A 27,031-nucleotide genomic window follows, 5' to 3' on the forward strand; every position below is an offset into this window, starting at 1 on the left:
TATGCACATAAATTAAAAGACTTTTTGTTTGGAGGGTGGGCTTATCCTGCAAGTGACTTTTCTCTCATCTAAGCCTTGTGTATATGTTCTAACAGTTCTAGGAGACAAAACATTTCAATGTGTTTTCGTGATTTGTGGCATATTTACATTTTATTGTGACATTTGATTCTCTCGAGTTTTCGCTAGCGTAAAGAAAGTGGCATGTTTTAAATTATATTAAGAAAATGATTTTTATTTGCCTTTGCATGAACTTTGAAAATAATGAGTTGCTGTGTTGTTTTTCATTCACTTTTTAAGGACATTTGAAATTTTCTATCTGCTTTGATCATAATGAGCTCCTCTCTGCTCACATGATCTTCATTCAGACTTAGTGAAGGAAATAAATTTCCCTGCACATCAACGTTTTGTTACATTATAGGAAATGCTGCTGAGTTTTGGAATGTGACTTTGCTTCAGCTGCTGTTTGGTGGTTAATGGTTCAGGATGTTTGCCAGCTGCCATGGTTTGCTGGCGATGTCAAAACCTTTGTAACTTCAGACTCAAGAACCCAGTACTTATTTTCCCCTTTATTAAATGCAGGTACCATGTTTAGAAGTTCATTTGTTCCAGACCTCCGTAAAAGTTTGCTCTGGACAAGGTGTTTTGCTTTGTGGAAAGAACTTTTCCATTTACCAACATTGCGTTGTAAAAATACAGCAATTATTCATCTCACGTTTATGAATAAGCATTTGGATTTGGCTTTCAAAACCGCATGGATGCCTAATGAATATTACTTGCTAGTTGTGACTTTTATTTGTGCCTTGAGCGTCGTGTAATATTTTTTTCCCCCTGATGAAACAGGCAGTTTTGGATATTAGGACTTATTTTTTTCATGATCCCCCATTGGGCCTCTATGAGTCATCTTCTGGGCACAAACAGAAGCAAATATATAATTGCACAGCCTCTCTTACTCCACAATTATTGGATACAATAATTTGTAATATGCACTGAGCATTTTTGCTAAAGGAATGTACAAAAACGTCTTCAAGATAATCCTCGTGTCTATCTGAAGAGTTTCAAAAATTCCACTTCCTTGGACATTCTAGGCATCTTAGATTGGACTATGTCCTATCTGGCTAATTGTGGGGTTGTTATCATTTGCATATGGTAATTTAACTTTCCCTCCCCTGCCACCATTTCCTCTTTGCTTTACTCCTGTAAAACAAACGCTATGCTCCACAGGGAGATCTGCTCCATGCTCTGTGAGGACCTAGAGGGGAGGGATGGGGAGGGTGGGAGGGAGACACAAGAGGGAGGGCATATGGGGATAAATGTATACATATAGCTGATTCACTTTGTCATACAGCAGAAACCGACACAACATTGTAAAGCAATTATACTCCAATAAAGATGAAAAATAAATAAATAAAATATAAAACAAAACCAAAAACACTATGCTCTTTCTGTTTCATTTCCGTATTTCTGGGAGTATATAATTTGTACACATAAAATATCTTAGAAAATATGCATATCATCACAGCCCTTTGGAAGCCAAGAAAGGGATCAATGTAATAGTCTGATTCATTGTAATTATTGCTATATTAACCAAAATTTAACCCCGTAAGATATAATTTCTGCCCAAGTCTAAATTGGGCAGACATTCAAACTTCACATTTTTCCAATATATACAACTGTATACTGAGAAAATATTTAGGCTAAAATAATACAATATTCTGTTTACTGTTTTGAAAAAAAGTATGGTGTTTTTCATTTATGATTTTTTTATGAAAGTACTCATCATGCGTGTTTGGTCATAGTGGTAGACTAATGGTAGAATTGGTTTTTCTAGCAATATAAAATATTTTTACTTTTGTCTGTATTTCTTCAAGTGTTATTTAAAATTATTTGTGCAGTAATAAACCATTTCATTTATATGACATTCATCCAGCAATGCCATGAAGGTAAATATAAAGCACCTTTCATACATGAGCCATGAAAACTGAAGGATGGTTTTCTGAAGTCAGATCAAGTCTATGAATAATTAGGGAAGGAAGTTTGCTCTCTACACTCTTCAATTCATTTTATCTCTCTATATATATTTATTTTCTTTCAAAATCAAAGCAGCCAATAATACTTTCGACATATGATATGCCAAATTATAAAGAATGGATGCATTATTGACCTCAAATCATATTAGAACTTTAGGAATAAAAAACAAATACAGTATTTGCAAAGTATATTTTTTGTGTTCAGTGAATTTTGATCAACTTTTCCATCCAAAAATAAGTTTCTTTTGTTTATGCTATATATTATTTTGTCTAATATTTTATCAGAATACTTTTTGAATAGCAGAGTTCAGGGGAAAATGCTTTTTTGGGGGAAAATTTTTAACACAGTCTTTTCCAAAGTGTGTTTCACAGGATGTTAAGAGTCGTTAGTATGAATTAAAATCTACATATTTTCTGATCAGAAGTTTAGGAAACACATGGTTAAACAAAATGTGAAGGCTCTAATGTCGAGAGGGAGATATTGTCTAAATGTCATTGGCCACAGAACCTTCTTTCTCCTGGAGCTCCTGTTCTGTAGAACACACCTTGGAACTGTGGGCTTAGTGCATGCCCAGGACTGGGTCTGCAGAAGTGGCTCCAGCCGTCCTGTACTACTGCTTCTTACTCTGTATATTACGGGTCCCCCAAATGTCATATGACTTGGAGTCATTGTCATGACCCATTAATTGCAGCACTTTATAAATAATCAAATTTGTACTTCTTACACCTGCCTTTCATGATTGAAAGCAAGCACACAAGCATCTAGACCTCTCTTTGGCTACTTGGGGCTGCCTTCTCTGAAGGCTATTAAGGAGAAGGAACCATTATATCTTTTTTTTTTTAATGATAAATCTTTTATTAGAAGAATTTCATTCCAGGGCATTGCATGGTTCTGCAGATGTTTTCGCTTCCCTTCTTAGCAAACTTACACACGTAAACCAACCCTTTTAATAATGAACCTGGGCAGCAAAGATGAATAAAAAGCCTTCTCGGAACCATCATATCTTAAAGGAGACAATTCAGTGCTTCCCTATAATTCTATCTGAGTTGTCTGAATTCACATTGCTATTGTAATGCCTCGATAAGGATATAATTGATCAGTGAGTCATCTGATTTCAAAACTACCTTTCCTGTTAATATTCTAAAGGTAGAATATATTGTTTCATCATTAAACCTTTGGGTGTGAAACACTCAGTGCCACCTTTTTGGATGTCAAGACATTGACCTCTTGTAGGGTTAATGTTTACAAACAGTCCTTGGAAACTTTTGGGCAACAGTGATTCACCACAGGGATGCCAGTGGTGAATGACAGGGATATCCAGGGCTGTTTCTCCACCTTCCATGGAGCATATGTTTTGATTTCAGCGAGGTCATCGATGCTAGACTTTAACATCAGCACTTTCTCAGAAGGATGAAGCTGGTGGTTCACCTTGGCTTGCACCTCAGACACGTGGGTGTAGGATAAATGATTTCTTAATGATAGTTCAGGGCGGCCAAATCTTTTATCTCCCTGAGTTTATTGGCTCTCTTACCATTGATGTTAATTGGCTGCTTCTGATGGAAGGGGGCTTATGTTAAGTTAAAACCAGAACGTGAAGTCTCTTTCTTGATACGGACAACTGAAAGTAAATGCCATGAGGTCTGTGAATGGACGTCGTGTTGTAAAGCCGTTTTGCCCACTGCTGATGTCTTGAAATGTAATGAACTAGAATTTTAGAGATTCGACTCCTCCTTTTTCTCTCCTGGGTACATACGTGATGATGGGGGGGGAGATCCATGCTCTTAAGGTTCCTTTATTGATGCATTAGTGTTGTAATGCTCAAAGGCAAGAATTTAAACAATGGTTATTGGTATGGGGCAATAGTATCAACAGCGATGAGTATCAATAGCAATGCTGACAAGTGTGTATGGGTGGCACTGAGTGATAGGGAGAAGGTGTTAGGGGAAAGGGGAAAAAAAAAATGTTGGGAGCAGGAGGGAGGGAAGTGTAGAGGATGAAGGGACCGAGTGCCCCCAATTACTGCATCCAATGTCATCCAGGCCTTGCGCCATCCAAGTTCAACGTGAAAAAGCTTTTTGGGTTATTTTGATTAGTGAAACCAGTAGTAGTACCCTATACCGTACAATGGGGAACATACACTCAAGCTAAATAGCATTTTAAAGGTCACATATATATTTTAGAGTTTTCTGTAGACAGATAATTAACATAATGATAGCTCTCCATTTGAACCCTTCAGATCTGTTCTCTCCAACCAGAATCATGTGCACAAACTCAGGTCTGTTTATATGTAAACTGTGTAATATCTTAAAGCTAACGTCATTGTTTGCCCCTTCTCAGAGTACAGGCTGTTTTGATCTCACAGGGAATATTTTTTAAAAGTGGATGTCTAAGAATGTAAGCAATGGGGAGGGGAGATGCAGCTGTTTATGATTTACTTTTTAATCTTCTTTCTGTTCTCTCGTGGCTCCTAATGTCAAAGGACCTCTCTTTACCTATTCTAGTGTATGGCTTATGGCTCTGGAAGTATACTTTTTCTGGTTTTTATTTTGGCTTTCTAAATAAAGGATGGAAGAACTGAAGGAAAAGTTGTCAGATAAAAATAGCCCTGCGTCTACTAGATCTTGAGCTACAAGCATTGGGCCAGTAGAGCTACAGTCCTAGAGTAAAAAGCGTTTCTATTTTATGGGGACCATAAATGTCAGGCCTTGCTCTTTACCTTGGGGCCCTGTTTGTGTTGTTTATCAGAATCTATTAGTCATACCCGGTTGCTTGTGTCTACCACTGTCTAGAGTCTTCAAGGAATGAGAGATTTCATATTTAGTGTTTTTACAGGAGGGCGCGAATTAAAGGATAAAAAGGTGCTTTTATGATGGCAATCTCTTTTGCAAACTATTTTCCCGAAGTGAATGCATTTCTGATATCCAGGTGCCTATTATGTGAAATGTTGTTTTAGCTGATTTCGTTTAGATTTATCAAAATGGCATTTACTGTGTAATTTCTCATTACCCTTTGTAAACACGAAGCTTACCCCCCATTTCCTTTCATAAAAACAACTTTGTGTATTCCAGTGGACTCTACTTAGATGAGAGGTTTGACAACACTTCCACCCATGCTTTTTATAGCATTGTCTATACGTTTGTGGTCAAGAGCATGGCTTTGAATCCCAACTGCCCCACTTAACTAGCTTTGAAATCTGGAGGAATTTGCTCGTCCTTTTTGAACCTCAATTTCTTCGTTTTTAAACAGGGGTAGTAATACAATCTCAGGATAGTCATGAGGACTAAAGGAAATAATGCATAATTAAAACCCCTAATACAGTGCCTGACATGGAACAAAGGTTGGCTATGTTGTTGATGGAGACGCTAAGTGACTGTGATGTGTTAGGGGGTTTGGTAAGTTTATATACCACACCGTCACCCCAGGAATGGTTTACTGAAATATTTAGGGAGGGAGGAGGATACAAGAGTTTGTATTGCTTGTATTGTTTGAAAACAGTTATAATCAATAGTAAAATTTCTGTATTTCCTTAGTCATACTTGTAGCATTAAAAAAATTGGTTGAGTTTTTTTTTTTGTTTTTTTTTTGTTTGTTTTTAGCAAAAGGGGATAACACTTTTAAAGGGTTAACAAACCCCTGCTTTACTCACTGCCAAATGTGAGGGAAACCTCACAAAAACTTAAAAGCCCAGTTTTTCTGTGGCTGAAATTACCCTTAATTAAGTCTTACGGACCTTAGAATATGTTTGTGCGTACGTATGATTTTCCTGTAGATACTTTTTTAGACAGTACAGTTATTGAGAGCCAGTTATGTACCAAACACTGATAAATCAAGTAGAGAATTGCAGAGAAGAAACCTCAAAGGCTATTGGGGAAAGGATATTAATGAAATGGAACTTTTCACAGTCTCAGAAAATTAAACTTCATGGCATACGTGGAGTATGGTATGATTCTACCATGCCTAGATATAGTTTTTCCTTTCAGCTAGTGAAGTATAAACATTCAGGTTATAAGAGTTCGGGGTGCTTTATACTTGCTAAGGACAATCCATTTTAATAATGGATCAACTTTTAAAATTGTAAGTTCAAAGCAAAATAGGAAGCGCCTTCATGCCCAGCGTTAAAACAGTTGTAACTCGGGCAATATTCCTTATTTGAGACCAGTGGTATCATACGATGAGTGTAATTGCTGGTGTTTCCTTGACAACATTTTTTTTTAACATCTTTATTGGAGTATAATTGCTTTACAATGGTGTGTTAGTTTCTGCTTTATAACAAAGTGAATCAGTTATACATATACATATGTCCCCATATCTCTTCCCTCTTGCGTCTCCCTCCCTCCCACCCTCCCTATCCCAGCCCTCTAGGTGGTCCTTGCCAACATTTTTTGAGGTACTCCCCTCTGCAAACGTGTCTGCGGCATGACTGAGAGCAGAGAGCTTCAGTGTCAAGTACGTTCCTTCCCCTTTCATTCCTCTTCTGTCCCCCTCCCATTATGGTTTCTGGTGGCTTCTAGCTGCTGGGTAGAATGAATGAATTGTTCTGCATTGGCTCAATTGTCAGGATCTGTGCCATGTGTTTTACTGTCACCATCTCTTTTAATCCCTGATACAGGCCAATGAGTTAGGCACTTTTAATGCCCTTTTACCAGGAACTGCAGCTCATTGAGGTTGATCAAGTGCCTGAGTCCCAGTAAGTGGCACTGGGGGAGCTAAGGTCTTACCACTGTGCGGAGCCCACGTGGGTCCAACAGCGAGTGTCCTGCAGGCAGTTTCACTTCCTGTTGTATCCCAGAGATCTTGGTGAAATGTGTTCCCACTCTGTCCCAACTGGGTAGGGTAACAAGTCATGTGAATGACACGGCGTGTGAATTGCACTGCCCAGCCAGTGATTTCGGAATTAGTTCTTGGGAGTATCTCTGGCCACCTCATCATGTTCCTGCTGTTTCCTAAAGCCATTAGAAATGTTTGCTTGTCTTGCCTGGGCTTGTGTTCCAGACCCAAAAACTTGTACCTCCTGGTCAGAGAGCACAGGGTCCTGCCCAGTGAATGAAATTACCATCTAATAATGAAGGCCTTTGTACTCCTGTGAAACTTTATTGATGGGGAAATGGAATCTTGTAAACTGACTTCCTGATAAATCAGACTGATGGGCACGCTCTGGACTTGGGGCTGTTTGCCTTCCTTTAGAGATTGGGACCAGTTTGCTACCACCTGTTGACCTGAGTGGAAATTATTAGCACCCACAGACTATCTTTTTTGTGCTTATTTTTCAGTCTTTTCCAAATTTTGATACCTTTACGTCATGATGGCTTTGCTGCTTCCCCTGTTACTACCCAATGTGCTGCTTCCAGATCTTCCTCTGCGCACATTGATGGTCCTGGGGTGAGATATCTGCATGTGGAATCATCCTTGTCCTTAAGAAAGACTTTAGAGGATGAATTAATACTCCTGGGAAGCATATTTTGATATCAGTACTTTTGATATTTCAGAGTTAAAGGTGCCGTAGATTGTTATAGTCATTGAATTGTTATGTTGAGTCTGCTCATTTATTTGAGATAAAATCTGAGTAGGCAATTTGGTGGCTTTTACCACCTGCGGGTCCCCTCAAATAATAAAGATGCAATGTTGGGAATTAACCTCTGATTTATGCCTTGTGGTTTATTTGGTAAAAGACGGCAGAGGGCAGGATGCATACATTTCATTGAGTTGGGGGAATGCCCGTTTATTTTGGTTCTGTCATCTGTGAGCTAACACACATGGCCCTCCTCAGTTCCTCTTGACCAAAACTGCCAGACATCAAAGTAATCAGCATTCATTTTTGAAAGAGATAGGAATGTATTGGGTCACAGTTTCCATCCCCCTTCTCCCAATCCAACAGTCTCAGTCTCCGATGGCCTGAACACTAGACAGGGTATGAACCCATCAGTGTGGAGTCTCTTAAGGACATCTACAGTAACTCTTGTTATCTTCCCCAGTGTCCTCTCTGCAATCATCCAGATCCTATGTGTTGTTCCAGGGCCCTGGAGGCGGAGCTTTCTTATTCTTCTCCAGTTAACTCTTCTAGAACCTTTTCCACCTGGAAATTTTCCTTCGTGTTTCAATTCAAAGCTGTTTTTGCAGTTTGAGCCCATTTACCCTATGGAGATGAAGAACAGATGGCTTACAGGGTAGTCCTCCTTATAACTCCCCAGCTAAGCCCTCTTATTATTCTTTTCTATCAATTAAATGGTGTGTTTTCTCTTTTAGGTTCTTTACTCCTTTGCTACTCGAAGTGTGGTCTCAGATCAGCAGCCCTGGCGTTACCTGGGAGCTGGTTAGAAATGCAGAATCTTGGGTCCCACCCCAAACCTAGAGAATCAAAATCGGCATTTTAACCAAATCTTCAGGAGACCCTAAGCACATTAAAGTGCGACAAGCACCACTTTATTTTATCTCTTCGTAATTTGGTTATTATTTTCTCTATGCTTTTCTCTAGTGCGCCTTAACAGTGGAGGCCAAAGTCAGACATGGTGTCAATAATACAAGAGTGGAAATATTTTTAGCAAGTGTTTGTCTATCTCAATTCCCGTGAATATTTTGAACTGATGATGTTAAAATATTTAAATATTTTGAACTAGATGTTAAAATATTTTGAACTAAATTGATGTGTAATCTTCATTTACAAGAAATGTGTAGTCTTCAGAGACTTTGGGGGAGGCCCTTTTCTGCTGTGTCTTGACATGCATCACCTAAAGAAACCCCTCACTGTAGTTGAGTGACTTGGCTGCCAGGAATCTTGCTTTGCACTTATACTGAATACCACCCTGTCTTCTTCTTCTACTGGGATCGTTTTGTTTTTCTAAAGAGTTGGGCTCTTGAGATTTTAATGACTCATGGTTAGAAAGAGTGCTACTTTGGGGGTGGGGAAACTCCAAGTCTCACCCCAATGCTGCCACTAACCAGTTTCATGAGCTTGGGCAACTCATTTAATTATGATTTTAACTCTTATCTAACCACACGATCAAGAAAGTCCTGATAATACTAGGCCTGGGACTGCTTTGATTGTTCTGTTCCTATTAATCCATGAACCCTTTATACAGTGACTTGGTCATGGAGTAGAAGTTGCCTATAGAAATAGGAATGGGGCATCTAAAACAAAAATTGGGATAATTATCATCCAGATATGTATTTTGATTAGTCACTGTCTGAACCTCCTTACCACTTTGATAGAACTCTCAGGTGGGAAAAACTTGCTAAGTTGATTTTTTTTTTTTATTGAAGTATAGTTGATTTACAATATTGTGTTAGTTTCTGGTGTACAGCAAGGTGATTCAAATACATACATATATATGTATATATATTCTTTTCCATTATGGTTTATTACAGGATATTGAATATAGTTCCCTGTGCTATACAGTAGGACCTTGTTTATTTTATATATAATAGTGTGTATCTGCTAATCCCAAACTCCTAATTTATCCCCCCTTTTCCCTTTGGTAACCATAAATTTGTTTTCTATGTCTGTGAGTCTGTTTCTGTTTTGTAAATAAGTTCATTTGTATCATATTTTAGATTCCACACATAAGTGATACCATATTAGTTGAATTTTTGTTGAGTTTTCCTTCTGTTTCTTGGCTCTATCCCTGGAAGAAGTGCTACTAAACCACTAAATGGTCAAAGGCAGGGGCAGAAGGCCACCATGGGGAAGGGTCCCAGCTTATTTACTCATGTCCAGTGGTTCTCAAGTCACCTTCCTATTGACTTTCTCTAGCTGTGCATTAGAATGGGAAATTAGCAAGGATCTGGTTGCTCTCAAGGCTTGCACCTCTGTTGAAAGACTCTGGGAGCGCCTTTATTTCTACTGGAAGTTCTCTAGGGAGGCTCCAAGGAGAAATGGTGTGTGGTAAGTCAGTGGCTGTGTTTAGAGGCCCTGTTAGGAACTGTGATGGTTGGGAGTGAGGAGAGCTGAGAATGGGAAGACAGGAAGAAAGGAGCATCTCTGAAGACTCTGTCTTGGCCTGGACCTTGACCTAGTCACGTTCTTCCTTAACTTGTTAAGGAAAAAAAGCATGGGGAAACCAAGCAAACAGGTAGGCCATTGTCCATTGGTGACATGGTTTTACAGAAAAAATGTAAGGCAGTTTCTGAGCAGAATTAAGCAAAGTTCATCACAGAGCTGTTAATTAAGTGTTAATTATAGCCTGTCTCTGGTGGATAGTAATATTGAAATTGTGTGATCCGGTTTTATTTTGAAGGCATTTTGTCAGCGGCTCAGGCTACAGTCTAGAAAGAAGAGAAGCTGTTGTTTTCTTTGTGTACCTTAGGACCACAGCAGCTTCTGTGGCCTATATTGAAAGAGGATCTGTTCTTATCACCACTACCTTAGGATTCATTCAGAAAAACTTCATATCTAACTACCTGGAAATCAACTTGTTCTCTCTGTTCATTGTCTAGATTTTAGGCTTTCGAACACTGTATCCTCTCATCGATGATGGTACAAGTGCAGTGCCCTGCACCACAACCCCCCACCCCGACCCTGCTATTTTTCTTCAAGTTTAAGTTTAGGGAAAACAGACCTAAAAGTGTCTTCCTGGGAACACATCTTATATTTAGAAATTCCAGTTGCTGTTTCTATCTCAGTCTTGTACTTTGACTATTTTTTTTGTAATAAATCATCTTCCAAGGTGGGTATTTATTTCATCAAGTGAAAAAACAAAACAAAACAAAACATGTGGGTGACTTACGAGTAGCCTCTTAGAGAACAAAGTCAGTGGATGTATTTTAAAAAGTCAACTAACTCTGGAACCGAGGGGACCTAATCCTTAATTTTTTTGTTTGTTTGTTTTAACTCCCAGACATTTGAAGGGCAATGAGGGGGACTAATAGTAACAAGTAACATAAGGAAAGTGTCTTCTGGTTCACAGTGTCCTTCTCTTGTTATCTCATTGAGTTTTGCAAATGATTGTGAGGACAAGGTATTTTCTTCACTTTATTACACTGTGGAGGCAAAATTAGGTCAAATGCCTGGTCCAGGACCATACAGAAGGTCCTGGCTAAGCTGGGCAGAGATACAGACCTGGGAGTGATCAGATGTATTTCCTTGTGGGGTTGATCTCTTTTCTGTGGTCAGAATAGGGGAGCAGCATCACACCCTGCTGGTCTTCCCCCAATTCTGTTGCTCTGGCCTCAGTAATCCTGGTATTCTCCCCGCTTCAGTCAGTGTTTTGCATTGCATCCGGAAGGTTCCTTTTTTCCTTTGGAGCAGGGACATATGAAAACATGGGGCAGGACTGGTTAATCAGATTAACCAGCTAGCTTCTAGTAAAAAGGTTGCGAGGGAGGGGGATGCAGTAGAGGTAACTTTCCATCAGTGGTAAATTGGGAGGCACCCACTGGGACTCTGAGGTCATGGTGTGACAGTCAGCAATAAAGCAAGCCTCGGAACAGGAACACTTCTTCCCTCCAACTCTTCCCTAGAAGAGTACTCGGGAAGTGATGGATGTGAACTCCAGAAACAGCTGACGAGTGTGTGCATGGCTTCCTCCATTTTCTCAGCTACAGGCAACGGCTCTGGAACATGGTTTCTCAGCCTCAGCACTACTGACCTTCTGGGCCAGGTAATTCTTTGTTGTAGGCGGCCACCCTGTGCACTGTAGGACGTTTGGTAGTATCCCTGGCCTCTACCTACTGAATGCCAATAGCATCTCTCTCACCTTACCCCAACCCCAGATGTGACAACCGAAAGTGTTACCAGGCACGGATAAGTGTCCATCGAAAGGAGAAATTATTCCTACCCCCTCAAATTGAGAACTATTGCTCTAGAGACTTTGTGGAATGCTTGGAGGCCAGAGGGTCTCTTTTATGAGAAGTGGGTTTAGCCCCACGAGCACACTTCAGTCCCGATGACTCCTGCCTGGCACTCCAGTGGGCCTGGGGGTCGCCTTCACAGACCCCATTTACCTCGCTTGGGACTGTGATCCCCTCAGTCACTGATCAGTATTCTTCATAAGGGTTCCTTAGTTAAGAGTTGTCACCACCTCTTCATTAGGATTTTGGCCCAACTGTCCTCAGACTGCTTCTGGTTCGTCCAGCCAGCTAGCTCAGTACTGCGCTAACACGATGTGCTTAATTCAGCAGGCTGGTAGGAAACTTTTTAGCAAATGCCATTTTCCAAGTCAAAAAGGACAAGGCCGAGATGTCAGATAATGGAGAAAAGAGGGAGGAACAGGGCACAGTGGAAGCGAGACTTGAAAGGTGAAAGCAAAGGACCAGGAGCTTGGGGTCAGTGGGCGAAACGTCTGCCCCTCTTCGTCAACTGGAAGAATTTGCCTCCTTATCTGAGACAAAAAAGAAGTGTTTGCAGTTAGTTAGAAATCTGCACCATTGTCTGCTTCAAAGACCTTCGAGATGCGAGCGATGTGTACATGATCAATTATTTCAGATTATCTTTCCGATTTCTTCCCCTCCTTTTCCAGCTGCCAACGATTAGATGTGTGCATCTGGTAGCAATTTCAGTTTTTCGTCAAGTTACTCAGGCAGCATCGGCTGGCTGTGCCCCTCTCCTGTTCGGTTCCTTCAGATGAGAGATTGGGGAAAAGAATTCGGAAACAAAAGCCGCCCAATTCCTTCCCCGACAATTAGAAACATGCTTTGGCACCTGGAAATCGTGCATAAGAACCTCATTGAACATCCATTTAAGCCTATTCATGAGAATTCTTTGTAAATTCTTTCCTGTAGCATTATAAGTCTTTCATTAGCCGACTTTAGAAAGGGTGGGGGTACTTCAAGCTTCTAATTTCTTCCGGGAAAGCAACAGAAGAAGTGGCCTTTCCGTGACATTTCTGTGGATGGCATTCACTGAAGACCTGCTCAAAGATCTGCTAACGCTCTCCGTCCAGGTATTTAACTGGAGCTGTGCCCTTTGTAAGTAAGCAGGTCTTTGTCTAAAATCGTGTCACAGGGTCATATTTTTAGCTTTACTGCTACTACTTTTACGTTTTGTTCTGGCCTTGCCCCCGTACCCACCTCCTTTCTGGAATAACTTTGTCTCTCTTCCCAAGATACGTCCTAACCTTGGCTCTACCTTTGGTCCTTGGCTGCCGTCTGGTCTGTGGATTCTTTATTGCTTCCTCTTCCCACCAGGGCGTTTTGGGCTGGTGTGTATTCAGGTATCCAGAGAGGACATGAGATCCAAGGCTTTCTAGTTGTTCATGACAGTGGTTCCAGTAAGATTTACTGACTGAGGGCTTATTATGTGTGAAACACAATGACGAGACCTTTTCATGTATTATCTCATTGAACCTCAGTGATAACCCTATGGAATGGGCACCGTTAGCCCCATGTTACAGGTGAAAAGATTGCGATTTAGGAGGGTTGGTAACTTTCCCAAAATGACAGAGAGAAGGGTAATGAGAGTAGAGATAATGTACATTGTCAGTCTTTTTTAAAATTTTAACTTGGAAATAAGCCCTGAGTTAAAATTGATCAGTCTTTAAAAAGCATTAGCAGCCATGTGATGGCTCTATCTTCATTCTCAAAATAACCTGCCTGGACGGGGTTTCCTAAATTACATTTTAGAATTCAAAATTGCTTACAGGTTACTCACGTATCACTCAGGTAGTGGCAACCCAAGGGAAACACATTTATTCTGTTACTTTATTGTAAGCAACACGATGCTCATCTTTAAAGTAAGCCAATTATTTTAGAACCTCTGGCCTTCTGTAGTCTAAGGTGGATGGTCCAGTTTTCCATCCTCCCTCACATTGACTTTTGTTTAATTATTGCTCTCATAGCCCAGAGATCTTTATGCCTTGCATGTCTTTAACAAGAATTCTTAAGGTAAAATGAATGAGAATTGTGGGTTGAATACATTTGAAATACGCTGCCATATACTTATATATTTATGATCTGTTTCAGTTGGTTTCAGAGAGCATTCTTTCATGATTTAGACTGCTTAAGAAAAAAGAAAAAAAAAGGAGGGGACAGCTCGCTTAACTTCAAAGAATCCCAGATGAAATTCTGCCCAACATTCCCCCTTGGTATACTCAAAGCAAGAAGACAGACAAAGGCTAAAACCTTTTTGTTTGTGATTTATGCTGATGCGTTTAAGGAGATGTTAATTAGAGGTGTGTAGTAGGGAAAGTTTCCTTCTGAGCTTGACCTTCTTACGAACAGCTGGGAATGGCCCTGTCCTGTGTTAGGCCAGTTTAATGACCAAAACACCTACAGGAAGGAGATCAGGGCCACACGGCTGAGGTACCTCTTGGTTCCTTTGAAAGATGCTTGTTCAGTTCAGTACATTTTTCTTGCATTACCAGGCTCTTCCATAAAGTCAACCGCAACCTGTATTATCAGGGACTCCGACTAAAACTTGCAGTAACTAGGAAATAAATTAAACACGGGTTTTCCCTTTTCTCCAGCTGCCAAAAGTGATGTCAGTGGCGTTAATGATCCTTGCCTCTGCCCTCTGCAGACGGTAGGGCTGTCTGTGAGAACACTTGTTCTGTGCTCTGGTTCCTGGGCTGTTACAGAAAAGCTGATGATGGTAGATGAGAAACAATTGAGCAGCCGGACAATTACTAGAAGGTAAAGTCAGGCACTTGCTTCCTTCGATTTATGAGATGACTCCGGGGAGTGGGCAAAGAATGCGACCTCTATGAAGTATTTAACAGAAAAAGTAAAGGCAAGGGGACTAGGTCCGCTTGCTTTTCCTTTTGCCTAATTGCGGAAACGGTATTGCAAACACCATGTTGTAAATGAAGCCGTGATTTTCATTTAAGTCTAGTAGTTTGATATCAGAGCCAGACAAACAAAACCTATGTCCTGTATTTCTGAACATCACAAAAAAAAGAAAAAAACCAATGTGAAATTACAATATAAACATCAGAGCTGGGATGGTACTTCCTGGGAGGCAGGAATAACTGCAGAATTAGCTCCCACGAAGGCAGGAGAAGGAGTGACTTTTATGACTTGTCTCCTCAGGTAGGGAAGATGGTGTCCTGTTATTTTCATGTCTTCAAGCAACAGGTTTATTTTGGTTGAGCTCTGTTAAAATGAAAGCTTCCTGTCTCCCAGCACATGTGGTCTGACGTGAAATGTTAGGGGGATTGCTTTTCTGAGTTCCTCTACCTTGACGATCATGTATGTGGGGACTTGTTAGAATTTGGGCAGAAGAGAGATCTGAGACATTCGGATTTACATTTTGGGGGGAGACCGTTATGGTATTGACCCCCACTTGCTTTATCTTTTAATTACCTTTTGCCTTATCAGCATGCTCTGTCTTTACCGAAAAGAATGGGCAATAACTGAAGTGTATATTCTTTGGCTTAAAAGATTTCTAAATGTTTATTCAGATTTCCTTAATAGATCGTTGACGGAATACTTTTCATTGTTGAGAACCATATGTTGTTGCTGTTTAAATCTATCTTCTCCATAAATCCCTAACTCTTTGGAAAAGTTTCCAGACCCTCCTCCCTCTGCCCTTTGTTGTTGGGGAAGGAGAAATCCACGGCGCTGACAGCCTCCCCACCCCCACCCCCACCCCCCACCCCCACCCCCGCCTCCGCTGGACCACATCGGGCGCCCACAGGCGTGACGGTCGCCCTCCCTTTCTTCTTTCCTTTGCGTAATATGTGTGCCTGTCTTCACTGGTGGTCTCCTGAAGTCACCAGCCCTGCCAGAAGGTCTTTCCCTGGGACAAAAGGGGAACTGGAGCGAGATGGCCTCTCACATGTTGGCAACTCTCCCCGAATAGCCTTCCTTGGCAACTCTGCGCTCTGCAAGGGCTGGCCAGCAACCTTGTTATTTTCACCAGCCCTCCCCCATGTGACTCGCACCAGGCAAAACTGCTATTTAAGCAGCTCCATTAAAAAGCTCTGGCTTGGCCGATCGGTTACCCTTTGCCATTTAAGACCATGAAACCAAGTCTTTTCCAGCTCAATTCTGGCCTAAGATGTTGGTTTCCTTCCTTTAGCTAAAAACGGCTTTCTCCTTTCAACATAAAGTAGCAAACAAACATCTTGGGTCTTATCTCTAACTTGACTTCTTTAGTTCAATCCTAACTTGATTTTTTTCTTTTTGGTGATTATGGTCTGAAGGCTTTAAAACAGAAGGCTTTTTCACTACTTAGATCTGTCCTTTCCCAAAGTCTCAGCGTGCCCCCATACCTCCCAGCCGTACCTTGTGAAGAGCAGAGAAATGTTCCCCTTGGCCCAAACTTCAAGCTCTCTGGATTTAACTTTCTTTTCTTTGGGTGATTACCGTAGCTAACAGAGCTGGGCTGGTAATGCTGCTTCCTCCCTAGATGCTGCCATCAAACCCACATGGTAGAACCCAAGCTCTAAGTCAGGAAATTCCTTTCATAAGGGGTTTCACATTCCGTCAGATGCATCCGTGCTTTCGTTTATCTATCGGAGATTGCATGGTGAATGGTAAAATAAGGAACACCTACACACTACCAGGACTATAAATGTATTTGATACTGATGATTTAAAAAGAAAATACTGGGCCTGTTTTTCAGATTTCAGGCACGCTTAAAAACAGAGTACTTTTGCAGTATGTTATATGGTGTTATAGGTAAGCATTCTGGAAGACTTGATCAGCTCTAAGTTAGCGGTACCGTGAATTAACTACAGTAGCCTCAATGAGGTAGCTGAGGAAATGAACTGTGTTCATGGTTAGGGGTACACAGTTGAATATAATTGTGCGAACTGAGAAATCAACAGACCTGGGAAGACAGGATATAGGAAGATGTCACAGGTGCTGTGTTCAGCATCCTGCAAGGTGCAGAGCTCCCTACCCACCTCTCTGCTCTCACATCCCTTCCACCTTTTTTCTCCCTCTGATCCCAGCCAAAGGTAACCTTTTTCTCCTCCGAGAGTAGTCTCCCCCCACCCTCCTGGCTCTTCTGAATACTTTGCCTGTGCCGCTCCCTTAAGGACTTAGGCTTTTGGAAACCAAACCCAGGAAGCCAGAGGGGTTTCTTTCTGCTTTCAAATTGTCATACTTCTCCCCATACACAGTGAATTGGGAGGATGGGAAAGGGTAGAATACCAAGAAGGTTTAAAACGTTGGTTAACATTCTATCTTCTCATCACAGATTTTTCAGAATGGGAAAGATCTAAATGTGATTAAAACATTATTTCCTCGCAACTTAAAATATTTTTGACATTAAATATGGAATATTAAAAGTTCAAATCCTTTAAGTAAATAATGAAATCAGAACCATAGCTGAATAGTGGTGTTCCTTGGGTGACAGGAATTATAATGTTTATAATGAATTATATGTTTATTCCTTCTTTACATTTACTGTCTCATAAATTTTCTATATTACGCTCAAGATTTTTTTTTTTAAGTCACAGCTGTTTATGTTAAGGGAAAGAGAAATGTGCAGTTTTGACACATTTCTTCAAGTGGAGGAATTTATTTATATGAATTTTTCTAGTTGAATCTACAATATAAGATCTCAAACAATGATCTCCATTAAAGAAAAGTCATTACTATAGTTACTTTTTTTTTCAAGCATAGTTGGATAAGGAAGAGTTTCTTTCTGGCTACATTTTCCTACATGACAACAGCCAAGCAACTTACAATATTATACTCCCATCTCCTTAGTAAAAGCAGAAACCACTAGTAACGTTCTAACCAGGTATTTTAACTATGTTGGGCTTAGCTCAACAAATTGACAGGAAGTTTCAAGGCATTTAAATACAAGATAAAAACTTTTAGCCAATGGGTTTGACTAAAAATGCACTGCTGAAAGGGTGTGGGTCCTTCTCTTGTACTTGTATCATAACCTTATGCTGTTTTCAGCTGCTTACTCAGTGGAGACTCATCAGTAGGCTGAGATAGTGTGAAGGGAAGCGGAAGCTTTGTTTTTCAGCTCTAGCCGGCATAGTTTAAGTGGGTCGAGTCCAGAAGATGTAAATTCCTGCTGGATACAATAGTGCAATAATCCATAGGTCTCAAGCAGCATTGCCCAAGTGTTGACTTATTTGATAATGCTTTAAAAATTACATTTTTCATTACTGGCAACAGGATTAGGTGGGTTTTATCCTGTGAGAAGACACATGCGGACCGTAGATGCTGATGTGGTGATGAAATTTTGTCAAAATGTAATTTCCTGCTACTAAATCTTGTGACAGGTGCATCGTATTTCTGGGTTCAGAAGTTATTCCCCAGTGATGTAACTAGAGAGAATGTATAACAGGAACATCACCATTTGATATTTGCACAGCTCTTCTCCAAGGATATGTTTTGCTTTTTCCGTTTCCAGTTTATGAGAGCTACAGATGAGTTTTTGTAAAACATCGTAGCAATATTTGCCTCATATGGTTGGTTGTGAGTCGATTGGAGTTGTAGATATAAAGTGCATTAAACACACATTACCCATGTCTTCTTTTTCAGCACGTGCGTTACAGCCTTTATCGTTGTATATTTTTTAAATTTGTCACTCAACAGATGTTTATTGCATTTAATGACTGTAGGAGGCTAGTATTGCTTTTTTTTTTACATATTCCCAAGTTACAAAGATGTATGAATAGCGATTATATTGCATGCAAACAAATATACACGGTTGCCCTTCTTCAAGTAAGTTGTTTTATTCAAGCGCAGCCCTTCTTGATTTCAAGTGTGTAGAGGCGGGCATATAGACAGATGCACTGAAGTCCCAGGAAGCGTCTGCTAAGGTCTGTGTGTAGTGTTAGGAGAGTTCCTTTCCGACAAAACTCATTACAGCAATGGTAAACAGCTATGGTTTTGGAACTTTAGTGTTTGGAGTTCTCTGGCTTTCGATAATACCTCGCTGCGAACCATTATCCAGCTTAATCAGCTCTTTTACTCACCGTATTTGGCTCTCAGAGCTTTTTGGCTGTCTCCAAAGATCAAATGTGCCCTCAGACGGCCAAACTGGCTGCTATAGAGACCATTCAAAAGAATATGCCCAAGGCTGAGAAGGCAGTTGCAAGAAAGAAATGGGACTTGAAGAAGGCATTCCAAAAATGCTTCAAACAATGGCTACATGATTGGAATAAGCATGCAGACACCAAGGTGGCTGCAGGAAGGAAGAATCCTCACTGAGGATGTCTGTTAAAAATCTTTGTCGTTTACTCAGTAGCTAAACTTTATGTACAGACACACACATACACATACACACACCCTTGCACAAAGATAAACAGTTGTGAACTTCAGACTCTCTCTTTAAATTTTTCCAGGCCTCTATCGTCTGTTTGTAGCTTCTGTTCCCATTTCCTCTATGTCAGCCTTGCCTACCACTTTCCCACTTTAACTTTTTGCTAGACTCCTAAGTTGATGGTGCCGGTAGGTAGCGTTAGTGGCTGAGACATACGTTGATCAGGATTTACGATAAAGGCTTTGAAAAGTAGTATGCCGAGATTTTGGAGTGGAAGATATATGAAGGAATTGTTATATCCTTTTATTTCCTGCTCTTTGAACATACTACTTGTGGAAAATTACAAGGATGGCTTCTGAGTGGCCCAAAGCAATAGATTTCAGCATCTGGCGAAGCCATTTTTTTTTTCTCTCCTCGAAGGGCCCCCCATTTCTGCCTTTCTGCATCCATGCAGGTTGGCACATGTGATGACACAACTGGATATAGTTTGTTCCTGTGCTAAGCTGTTCATTCAGCTGTTCTGGATGAGAGCCAGATGTAAGATGAAAAGCACATTGTGCACCCTTAAGTCTTCCCCCATTTTACATAAATTGGTGGTTGGTTTGTTTGTCTCAAGCCTTTGTAATAAACTATGGCCTTCCTACTTAATTTCAGGCCGGGATGTATGAAGCTGTGTTAAGCTGTATGTAGATATCCCGGTAGGAACATTTTGGTAGATTGCAGTATGAATTCAGGAGAAACTTGAAAGTACAGTTTTGAAAGGCCAGGTTTTCTTTCCCTTGTAGCTTTCACAGTAAATCCTGTTTCTCTGGCAATTAAAGAGATAAGCCTGGAGTGCTTTTTTTTGTTTGTTTTTTTTACCTTGGTGTCTCCATGTCAAGGCTTTATTTGTAAGTAGAAAAATAGACTTTCTCTGTCATTTAGGGGCGGAGTTAAGACTGTGAAATGAACAGAAATCTCCTGGTAAAACTGAGTCCTCATCTGGCAAATTTCAACCTCCCTGAAAGCCATTCTGTACATGGTGAATGCTGGCTGGTCCCAGCCATACTCTCCTCCAAAGAGGAGAGGCAGAGAAAAGAAAAAGTGACGTTGGTCAACATTTACCTCGTGTGGATTTCCTAGACTATCGCTGTCCTTGTGGCTGACCTGGATCGTTACTGCTTGCGTGTTGATCATATCACAAAGCATGTCCTTGTGGTCCCTTCACTTATTTAAAGACGTCTCGGCCTGTCCTTCAAGGTTCCTCACCGCCCACCCCAACCTGCGTCTGTAGACGTCACTCCTCCTACCCCTCTGCAGATATCTTGTGCTCCGACAAAATCACATTCCTCCCTTGGCCTGTCCAGGGCTGGGCTCTCATCCCACGGGGCCTCGTTTTGTCCTGCGCCCCCAGTGGGAAGTGTGCCTTGTCCCTTTCATTCGTTCTGCTCATATTTAGTGAGTTCCTGCTAGGTACCAGCCCTTGTGCTGGGCTCTGGAGATGCAACACTGAAACACCATCCCTGTTTCCACATCCCCAAACTATTCCATTTCTGCCAAACCAAGCCGAGTGTGTCAACGAGGTGCTTCCATTCCTCTCCTAGCTAGAAGTGTCCTTCCCACCTCCATACCTCCAGAGCTTTTTGCTTATGTGCCTCTATCATGGTATTCACCCTGTTTCCACTTTGCATTCCGTCTGTCTGTAAGTGAAGCTTACCTTCCTTGCTAGAATTTCTAGAAAGCAGAGCCTATAGCAGAATTCACCTTTGTATCCTCCACAGTACTTAATGCAACCATTTACTCATTCAACAGGTATGTTGATTAGCTACTCTGTGCCATCTACTGCTCAGGACATTCTATGAATATTGATGTTTATAGATACCTTTTGGATGCATGAAAAATGGGGACCTCAGAAGGATTATCTAATGTTAAGACTTGAGAGCAAAAGAGGCTTTATGAGGTTGAAAAGGTGTCTCCTTTCTGGAGGGGAATGGGAAGCACCCCTTGAGGTTTGACTTTGTAAATTGCATAGAAGAAATGTTGTATTTCTGCCAGAATAACTTATTTCTGTTAGACCTAAATCGGAACCCCTTTCTTTAGTTAATGGTTAACTAGGTCTCTTTTGCTTGGATCTCCTTTTGCATCTAAAATTCTCCTGTCAACCGATGTCAGGTTAAAAACCGATTTCAGATTTTGTAATGTTAAGCCCTGCAACTTCAAATTCTAAAGTCTGTAGTTGACTTTTAACCAAAAGAAGATTAAGCCTGGCCTGACTGTAACCTGCTTAGCATATTTTGTAGTTGTTTTACACAAATGCTGCAGTGGGCATTTTTGTTTTGATCATAAGAACATCAAAGTGTTTCGTATTGCTAAACTTCTGAAACCTCCAAATCACATCGATTGGTTTACTGACTTAATATTGACTATTTTGAGTTTGTGATTGCTTTAGACTCTTGCATTTTGAAAGAAAGTTAAGTACAGTTTGTTGATTGTACTGAAGTCCTCAGTACTGCTTGTGCCTGGAGCTTCAGTTTATCTGAAGCTGCCCCTTTTAAAAGGTGCTGCCCCTTTTAAAAGAAGAACCCTAAAAAGCTATCAAACGTGCGTTTTGAGATGCCCATGGTGACGAATTCTTTCGTTTTCCTTTTCAGAATGAAGACCTAAATGACCTCAGCAAATCCTCCTTTAACTCATGGGTACCCAGACTCTAAATATTTCATGATTCACAACCAGGACCTCACATCTTCCTCCTCAGTAGATGGTACGATGCACCCATTTCAGTTTGTTTACTTTACACAATCCTCAGGAGTTTGTTGACTGAACTGCACGTTCTATATCGTGCCAAGAAAAAAGCACTGTGACACCAGAACAATGAGTCTGCATAAACTTCATCTTCGACCTTAAGGACTGAGCTGGCCACACGTGCCCCCCACCGTGCCACAAGAGAATGGGTTTACGCTCATTGCATTTACAAGACACATTTCATCTGCTGCTGAAACCGTGTACGACAGAGCATCATTGTAAATTATTTCATACGGAACTGTTTGCTTTGGGTGGAGAGAGTATTAAATATTTAACATAGGTTTTTGATTTATAAGTGTAATTTTTTTAATTAAAATGTAACTTTTCTTACAGCACATCTTTTTTTGGGATGTGGAACTGAGGTATACAATGTTCTGTTGTAAAGAGTGGAGCAAATGCTTAAAACAAGGCTAACAAGAGTAGAATAGGGTACGATCCTTGTTTTAAGATTGTAATTCAGAAAAGTAATATAATAAGAATCATAGTGCCATAGATGGTTCTCAATTGTATAGTTCTATTTGCTGATACTATCTCTTGTAATATAGCCCTGATGTTAAGCTGAGATCCTTTCAAGAGCTGATCTTAATTTCGTATTTTTTTTTTCTGTAAGGCAATAGGCCATGTTAATTAAACTGAAGAAGGATATATTCTACTGGGTATTTTCAAGTGTCAGCTTAAAATTGGCAATTGAATGGAAGCAAAATTACAAGAAAAGGCATTCAGTGTCTTCCATTGTATATACTGTAAAGAGGAGGCGACATGGGTGATCCCTTCGAATCAAAAGCTCTCTTTGGAATGAACAATGTGGGTGTTTGTAAATTCTGGAAATTTCTTTCTATTCATAATAAACTAGAGACTGTTGATCTTTTCTTCTCCCCTCCCCCACTTCTGTAAGCTTCCTGTTCCATTGCCACCATTTTTTTTTTCTGTTGCACACGTTAGGATCTTTCATTTCCTGCACTGTCTCTAGAAAGATGTAAGACAAGTGAATACTTTTCTTTCATTTCTAACCAGAAATTAAAATTCCAGAACGTGTTTTTTTATCATGACCAGGGCTACATGTCACTTTCCTTAAGACTCTTATCTCATGTTTTCTGAGAATGTCCAGTGTTACATTATTTAACTGAATGTAATTTGGTCCATTTGCCCTGGTGGCTACTGGCCTATGCGTGATTAGTTAATAAAACCCAGGGCACAGAGAGCACATCAAAGCATAATGACCTGCTATGGAAACATCTAGCCAGCAGTGAAAATGTTAATCCTTTTCTTGTTTGGAAAGTACACACATCTTGGAATTTTTCCTTGTGAAAAAGAAATGGCAATGGACGTACTTCAAGAAATTGCCTACAGAGTTTTGAATCTTTGACCAGGAAACTTCCTAAAGGTTCAGTGAATTAAGGCTAGTATCAGACTCCCCCGGAGTCCATGGAAACTCTCCATCAGGAGGTCCCGGCCCTGCTATTGAGAGGAGCAACATTTTCTTTCACTGAAGGGTTGATCTCCCTGGGTGGGAGAGGGGCTGCCAGGAAGGGGCCAGGGTTGGGGGCCATTGCAGTGGCTACTCATCAATGGGTCAGGTACCCCCTGCTCTACTCAAAAGGGAGTGGAGATCAATGGAACCCCTCACCCTGCTGAGGCCTGTGTTACTGTTAACTCAGACGGATGGCATGTACCTCACAGACTCTTGTACAATGTTCATTGTTGCAGATTCTAATCGTTTGCATGCGCATCAATTTCTAAGATAAATAGGTCTGTAGTCATAAGAATCCATTGTTCTCAAGGAACTTACCGAATGACATCACTTCCTATTAGGAGAGAACACTACCGATTTTAAAAATTTGATATGAAAGTTTTTTGTTGTTTTTTTTACTCTTTATAAAAAAGACTTTCTTAGTCTAACTTTCATTTTTCAAGTATTTTGACTCATACTCTTGCTTGTGTAGGAAGGAGACAAGCTGTCCACTCTCTTCCGTTGAAGACATAAGTAATTAAGGAGAAATCAATGAACAAAGTCAGCCCCATCCATTTTCCTGTAAAGGTAGTTATTATTTCTCAAGGAACCTAAACTTTGCATATGTATTACCAAGATGCCTCTGCATGTGGGGTTATCACATATTCTGGGTGAGAACAAGAAATGAACCAGACTGGAAAAAGCCATCTCTTGGTTTCTGTTTCACTGACGTTTTGTTGAGTCAAACAGTATCAAGGTAGGCGTTCTTATTTAAGCTGCTTCTAGTGGTCCCTGAGCTGGGTTTTCCGGTGGTATCAAACTTCGCCCATTTAAAAAACTCAAAGTTGCTGGTATTTGAGGCAAAAACTCTTGCTCTGTCTACATGCGGGCTTGACCTTTAGCTGCTAAGTCCTTGTGTTCAGCTCCTATTCAGGAGACTTGGCTTTTATCCATTTCAAAGTATTTGTAGGCCAGCCAAAGGCTTACATGAATGGGACTTCTAGTGGCCTCTGGTTAACCTGTAAGTTAGTGGCTTTTCTTCATGAGACCAACCTTTTACAGTGTTCTTTCTTAGAGACTTAGGCAGAGTTTTAAAATTCTCCTTTGTGGAAAGAACAAATATGTTCCATGACTTTGATGATATCTTGATTCTGAGCAAAAGAAAATAAAAGTCCTAGAACCAGCTAAGAGTGAAGAGAATCCATTAATGATCAACCACCTGAGTCAATAATGACAATTCAGTGCTGATGTTACATCTGTGGCTGTTTCTCGCTAACTTTCAAAGGTCAGGGACTCTCTTGACTAATCTACGTTGACTGCAAAAATGGATTTTCTAAAAAATCATCTAGCCAGAAGTAGAGATTTTTAACTTTTCTTGCGCTGACGCTTGCCTCCTAGCTGTCTTTTAAATCTGAGACATTTAAAGTATTAAACACTTTACTAAACTATAAGAAACAGTAGTTGACAATACTGAGGCCCTGTTTTGTTCAATCTTGCATCCTGAATGCAATACGCCGTGTAGTTGAAAACTTTCATTTTTACTCACTGCAGATGGTTTCAAAATGGGGGAGGAGAGCTCATCATCCACTGATAACAGAACCACGAAAAATGAGATTCATGTGCAACGTTCCAACTGCTTTGTCAGGGCTCTGTAGGTCAGTCCGTCACACAAGGAGGCATGGAAACCAGAAACACTGCAGTAATTAAGACCTTGACTGGGGAGAGACAGGACCCTCTGGAAGGCATGGGAAGGAGAATGGATAGAGACCAGATAGAAATCTGCTCCTTTGCAAGGACTTGACAGGGGAGTAAGTGTTCCTAGGACCTCATGTATGTTAGTTGCAGTATGAATGCTGCATTTATATAGGCTGCTGAGAAATTGGAAAGGAAGAAGCATACACTTCTAGGGATGTGAGGAAATAGGACCTTGCCAGATGTAAGAGAACGACCTCCACTCTGTGAGCTTAGTCATGGAGGGCAAATAGAGCCTTGTGGTCAGTAGACCATCAAGGGGTAAACACTTGGTGCCGTTGGTCATTTCCAAAGCCAAGTCAGAGAAGATCATAGGGGTCCTTCTATAGCTCTGTAAATCAGTCTCCTAAAGATGGATAGAGAAGTTGTGGGTCAGATGGCATACTGGATTCCTTCCCTACTTGTAACCGGAGCATCAAATTAGGTGCTGGGAAGTGGTGGAATGATGTTGGAGGTGTTTAACCTACTTTTAATGAAATTTATCAGTAATCAAGAGCTTAGAATTAGCTAATACGATTAGAAAAACATAGGGCATAGCTGGAGAGTGGTCTTCCTTTCCTAGTTCATTGATGCTGGCATCTGTGATGTATACACCAAGAGATCTGGTATTATAGACTTTGGCTATTCACCTGGCGTTTAAATCTCTCCCGTTGTTTTTGTTGTTAATTTCCCCAGTGTTAGCCAATATGCCACACGATAGGACAAATTCAGTACACAGGAAAAACTTGTCTGTATTTGTATAGACATCTTTAGTGCTTTTTTTTTTTCTTTTTAGAACTTTGCTATTGGCTTAAGAATGTAGTTCCCGGAACCATTTTTCTTACAAGGTTCTTTCCTTACACGTCTTGGCTACAGGGTGGGCCAAATTAAATACATATATATTTTTTCGTTTAATGTATGTGCAGTTTGGTTTATCATCTTAAGATGGTGGTGCTGCTTACGGTGCTACTTCATCTGTGTTCAGAAGGACCAATGCATGGTCTGTATCGCTACCAAAACATTTATTGTATATATGTGTATAACATATGTATTATGTATATATGTAATGGATACCAGGCCAGGTATATATTTTTATTTAGATTCACTTTTTCCAAGTTTTCTTTATAGTGTTATGCTTATTTTCAGTTCCCCCCCCCTCCCCGATTCTGTCTGGTACTTAGAACTGTAGTGTCTTCATCGTTAATTAAAGAAAACTGTCTAAATGAATTCACGGACGCGAACGCTAGTGATCCTTCATGTTTTTGATTATGGGACATGAAACAGAAACTGCCAATTCAAGTTTTCCGGGGCATTTGATTAGGTAGGAGCAGTATTTAACATACTTGGATGAATGATTTTGGAATGAATAGGTTTACCTCACCCTGTCCCTCTTCACTTGGCTTCCAATGGCCAAGAACATAAAGAAAAAGACCTCTGACAAGGTTGTGAGTTGCTTTTGTTGGTGGTGGTGTGACGGGAAGAGAGAGAGGGGAGCAAACATCTATCCTCCCTGGGGTGGAAAGGCATGTGTTCTGTTGAGAGGCACTAGAAGAGCCTTGTCAACCTTCGACGAAGCTCTTGTTGTGATGCAGGTTGCCTTGGAGGGGACCTCTGGACGGGGTCTGAGATGCTTAGCATCGTCTGGGTAGCTTTTGAAAAATTTTCATCCGTGGCCAGGCCAACTCCAGAGAGGCTGATTTACTTCGTCTGGGAAGGGGGCTGGGCGTCTGTTGCTGCTGCGGCTGCTCTTTATCTTCTCCAGGAGACTCCAGTACAGGTCAGGGCTGAGAACCGCTGCAGGGAAGTGTTGCCCAAACTTGTCTGATGACTAGAGCCACTTACTCGACATGCTGATTTCCTCGAGCTGTCTGGGAAAGTATGTCTAAACAGGTGACTCTTGTGGTTGGCACGTTTGGAAAATTCGGATTTCTGTACAA

The 27,031-nt window shown here is 40.7% G+C and overlaps 1 protein-coding gene across 3 annotated transcripts in view; it reads left to right on the forward strand.

Annotated features, from left to right (window-relative positions):
* The window catches only part of IRS1 (insulin receptor substrate 1), a 65,248-nt gene extending 38,927 nt beyond the window's left edge, over positions 1-26,321 (forward strand). For all 3 annotated transcript variants that reach the window (XR_009541028.1, XR_009541027.1, XM_060151957.1), the window contains one exon: positions 21,763-26,321. The gene's annotated coding sequence lies outside the window, so the exon portion shown is untranslated. The remainder of the gene's footprint in view (positions 1-21,762) is intronic.
* Positions 26,322-27,031: the final 710 nt, after the last annotated feature.

The sequence above is a fragment of the Lagenorhynchus albirostris genome, chromosome 6 (genome assembly GCF_949774975.1).
Source record: "Lagenorhynchus albirostris chromosome 6, mLagAlb1.1, whole genome shotgun sequence".
Taxonomy (NCBI): domain Eukaryota; kingdom Metazoa; phylum Chordata; class Mammalia; order Artiodactyla; family Delphinidae; genus Lagenorhynchus; species Lagenorhynchus albirostris.